This window comes from Cibotium barometz, chromosome 11 (genome assembly GCF_041138505.1).
Source record: "Cibotium barometz isolate CiBa-2024 chromosome 11, ASM4113850v1, whole genome shotgun sequence".
NCBI lineage: Eukaryota > Viridiplantae > Streptophyta > Polypodiopsida > Cyatheales > Cibotiaceae > Cibotium > Cibotium barometz.
This window is the reverse complement of record NC_141056.1, coordinates 2,274,849-2,280,249: the sequence shown is the minus strand read 5'-3', so window position 1 is coordinate 2,280,249 and position 5,401 is coordinate 2,274,849.

Sequence of the window (5,401 nt, the reverse complement as noted above, 5' to 3'; positions counted from 1 at the left end):
AATTGCCCTAAGCTAAAGGCTAAAGAGGCAAAGAAGAAAGAGTCAAATGCAGCCACAATAGCGGATGCTTCTACAAATGCAGATTCTGCAAATGTTGTGCAGGATACAGAATGGGCGTGTAGCGTGTATTGCCAGTATGACCCATCTGTACATGATGCATGTTTGGCAGTTTCTGTTGACTCTCATGTTTGGTATTTTGACAGTGGTGCTACAAAGCACATTACCTCGCATCGTGATATGTTCACTTCTCTTGAGGCTGTCCCTAATGGGAATACTGTCACATGTGTCAATAATGCTTCTTACCCAGTGAAGGGCATTGGTAAAATTATGCTTACTGCTGCAAATGGCAGCGCTTTCACACTTTCAGATGCTTTGTATGTGCCAGGGATAAAGAAGAATCTATTGTCTGTCTCTGCGCTTGCTAGACTTGGATTTGTAATCAAATTTGTGGATGACAGATGTACTATTCATGATTTGACTTCTGGTGATACGATTATTGTATCTGGCACCTTGTTTCGTGGGCTGTATAGGCTCAATTCTTATGACAAGTGTGTGGAAGATTCAGCAAATGCAGTTTCTGATGAAAAGGCAGTTTCAGATGCAAAACTATGGCATGCTCGTTTTGGTCATCTGAACTTTGCTAGTTTGCTGCGTTTGCAGAAATTTGATATGGTTGCTTCATTGCCCCCTCTTGAGGCACCATTGAAACATGTTTGTGAAGGCTGTATTTTGGGCAAAATGCAGCGTTCTGCGTTTCCAAAGGATGGTTCTGTGCGGGCCACTCGCAAATTGCAGCTTGTACATAGTGATGTATGTGGGCCTATGCAAACTCCGTCATTTGGTAAACACTTGTACTTCGTGACTTTCATTGATGATTACTCAAGGCATGCATGGGTATATCCACTGAAGGCAAAGTCCGAAGTGTTTTTGTGCTTCAAACAGTTTTTTCTTATGGCTGAAAATGTATCCAATTGTACTGTGGGCACCCTCCGTACTGATCGAGGAGGGGAGTACATGTCTAAAGAGTTTGATGCATTTCTGGCTAGTCGTGGGATAAAACACCAATGTACAGTGCCGTATACCCCTCAGCAAAATGGTGTTGCTGAGAGGAAGAACAGGTCACTTATGGAGATAGCACGATGTATGGTCAAGAGCCAAGCTTTGCCACATGCGTTTTGGCTTGAGGCTGTCATGTGTGCTGCATATGTACTCAACAGGTGTCCCACTAAGGCCTTGCAGTCTATTACTCCATACGAAGCTTGGCATAGCAGGAAGCCTTCTATTGGTGACTTGCGTGTCTTTGGTTGCTTGGCCTATGCTTTAGTGCCTGTGCAACAACGCAGAAAATTGGATGATAAGGCTGTCAAATGCATTTTTATTGGTTATAGTGCTGAGAGCAAGGGTTACAGATTGTATCATCCGCAGTCAAAGCGTATCTTGATTAGTCGAGATGTTGTTTTTGTGGAAGATGCTGTGCAGCCCTTGTTATCATGTACCAAAGAGACAGGTGTAAGCTCACGGGATGTATTTGATACGTTGTTGCCTCTCTTTACAGGTGGGAATTCAAATGTAAGTCCTAATGAGGCAAATATTCAGCCTATGCAGATTTCAAATGACATCATAGATCAGCCTATTTCTGATGCAGATTTACAGGATGTAATTCATGAGGATAGGGCTGAAAATGAGCAGGCTAGAGGTATGCCTAAATGGCTGGTGCAAACCTTGCGTGATAGTAAGATTGATGCACCTATTACTAGTCGTACTCGTTCAGGTTTTCAGCATGCCTCTTATGCATCAGATTGTTATGCTTTGGCTGTGTCTAGTATGTGTGAAGAGGAAGAACCTCTTTCATTTGATGAGGCACAAAATTCAGAAAATTGGTTGGCTGCAATGTAAAGTGAATATGATGCTATAATGAAGAATGATACATGGTCTTTGTGTGATTTGCCTATTGGTAAAAAGGCCATTGGATGTAAGTGGGTTTTTAAATTGAAACGAAAGCCAGATGGTAGTGTTGATCGCTATAAGGCTAGACTTGTTGCAAAGGGTTATGCTCAAGAAAAGGGCATTGATTTTGATGAGACCTTTGCTCCCACTTGTCGTATGACTACCATTCGTAGCATTTGTGCATTGGCAGCTCATAATGGTTGGAATGTACATCAGTTGGACATAAAGACTGCGTTCTTGAATGGAGATTTGCATGAGGAGGTGTATGTATCGCAGCCTCGTGGTTTTGTTCAAAGAGGGCAGGAAAACAAAGTGTGCAGGTTGAAAAAGGCTTTATATGGTTTAAAGCAAGCTCCACGAGCTTGGTATGAAAAGATACATGCATATTTGACTGCACATGGGTTTCAGAATAGTCCAACAGAAAGCACTTTGTATGTTAAACGTGTGGATGGTGTACATCTAATCATTGCTCTCTATGTCGATGACATGCTGCTCACAGGACCAAATGAGAGTCATATTGCTGATTTTAAGGCTGATTTGAATGCCTCTTTTGAAATGTCAGATTTGGGGCATTTGCATCATTATTTGGGGATACAATTTAAGCAGTGTGATCGAGGTATTGCTTTGTGTCAGACAAAGTATATTGAGACATTGTTGCGGAGATTTGGCCTTGAAGACTGCAAGCCTATTGCTACTCCAATGGAGACAGGTTTGAAGTTGAGTCTTCATGATGCTGGAGATCACTTTGATGTCACACTCTATCAGACAGCTGTTGGTTGCCTCATTTATGTATGCATTACGAGGCCGGACATTCAGTTTGCAGTCTCACAAGTGAGCAGGTTTATGCATAGCCCAGGGTCTCAGCATTGGAAGGCAGTTAAACGCATCTTTCGCTACTTGAGTGGCACCATACATCTTGGGTTGTTTTATCCCAAGGGGGGATCGTTGCCGCCAGATTTACATGCTTTTTCGGACTCAGATTGGGCTGGTTGCTATGACACAAGAGTGTCCACAAGTGGTTTTTGTTTCATGCTCGGTAGCTCATGCATATCTTGGTTGAGCAAGAAGCAACCTACTGTGGCCACTTCTAGTTGTGAAGCTGAGTACAGGGCAGCTTTCACAGCTACGGTTGAGTGTGTGGCTCAGACGGCTTATGGCTGACTTGGGTGTTGGACAGGAGTCTGCCACCTCTATCTTCACTGACAGTCAGAGCACATTGGCAGTTGCGAAAAACCCAGTTTTTCATGCTCGCACAAAGCACATTGAGGTGCATTATTACTATGTCAGGGAGAGACTCTCAGCAGGAGAGATCAGCTTGGCCTATGTGCCAACACAGGACAACCTCGCCGATCTTTTCACAAAGGCGCTTCCTCGTGAGAAGTTCGAAGCTTTCCGCAAAGCTTTGGGCTTGCTCCCCTTTGTGGATTGATCTACTTCGGGCATGGCACTCCCCTATACATGAGTGCCAGCTCTCGTTCACACCATCACTCTCAGGGGGGATTTGTTGCCATATATATAGGCAGTGATGTGTGTGAACACACTTAGGACTGCCGGGGCACTTTTTCCCTCTTTAGGAGGTTTTTTCCCCCGGCTTGTATATACGCCCATCCTTCTAGGGCTAACTTATCTTTGTACATTGACACAATCTAATACACTTTGTGTTGTGTGCATTCTTGCTTCTTCTTCTCCAAGCTTTGTGTGCTTTTCTGCAACCCTAATTCCAACAAAGAGAACTTTAATCAATGTCAGGTCTCTAGGAGCAACCATTGGAGTAAATCCAAAAAGTTTCTACCCAAAAAGTAAAAAAAAGCTTGTTGGCAAGGAAACCCTATCTGAGGATAGTTTCTCAAGGTCTATCAAGTCCTCATTTCTTACATGTATGAAGCCTTACTCATAAAGAGACTAACTGCATCTACATCATTTTGAATCAAGGATCAAAAGAAGTCGTTGTGCTCACCCAATAATAACATAATTTAGTGTGTAATCCACTCCAAGTTCAAGTCATCGTTGGTGGAGGCCAAACATGCCAAGAACATAAGAGTCAAGAGTCGGGTGGTGGATAAAGTTCAAAAAGATCCCAAGTGTAAATCCTAAGCACAATATATCTTCTCTTCATAAAGTTCAAAAAGATCCCAAGTGTAAATCCTAAGCACAATATATCTTCTCTTCATTTCACTTTTGAGGTCCAGTCGCTTGTGTTGGAGGGCAAACATAAAGGTCAAGTCAAGTTACCTATGCAGGAAGTGATAGGCATAAGAGTCAAGTCCAAGTCAAATTGAAGGAGTGGTAGAGTGGTCCTCACAATCATGCACCATTCACAAAAGGAGAAGCCTTAACTTTGAAAGCCACTCAGGTACATCTTTGAATGTGGGAACCCTAGTGAGTCACTAAGGGGGAAACCTCAAAGTGTCTTTGCCTAGTGTACTACACATCGCCTTCTGAGGACCCATCCACAGTGTCCCTATTTACACCACATATCTATTTTAATCAAACTTTTGATGTATCTCAGGGTGTCACATGACAAGGCACATGCAGTAGGCATGCTTCTCTTACTATTTTACCACTGCACTTGCATGATTACATATCATTCAAGTATGAAGTACCCAGGATAGAAACCTCATTGAGCCGACAACCTATGGATCCCCACTAAGTTCTCTTGCATAGTACGCCATAAATGCATTAAGCATATCAGGGCACTATATTCCAAGGTGCAACATTAGGCAAAAGAAGTTGTTGAGCTTAAAAAGCACTTAAAATCCATAATTTCTTGGATCATGGTGACCAATTCCTATGGAGGATCCCACTTTCCTAATTTGTCAACATCTTTAATCGTTGATCTCACTTCTACAATTGACGATCTAAGTGCCATGTCATCATCAATCATCTCTCACTTCTACAATCAATGATCTAGGTGTCAATCATAAATCATCATCCTCACTTCTACAATCAATAATCCAAGTCCCACATCATAAAAAATCGACAATCTCACTTCTATAATCGGCAACAATCCTGGTGCCATGTCATCATAGATTGACCGTCAAAGTCAAACCCAATAATCGTCTGCTTTCTTTAATCATGAGATTCACCAAATCACGATCCATTAAATCCCAATTTTGCTTTTCCTAGCTCTCAAATCATCATCTTTAGTTGACTCAACGAGGTTGATCATCACATTCCAATTGCCATTATCAAGATTTCCTAATAGTGATTGGACACATTTAGATCAACCAATATCTATCATCACATTCCAATCACCATCTTTTAAATCGTCCTTATCAAAATTTCCCAATTTGGATCCCCCTATTTCCATTGCCCTAATTTAATCATCCTTTTTTGATCACTCTCAAAATATGAAAACATTGTAGCAACACTAAAGAATGTACCTGAATTGAAGCTACACGAGATAGAAGCAGCTCTACTAGAGCAAGAGAGCAGAGGCAAAGAGAAGAAATGG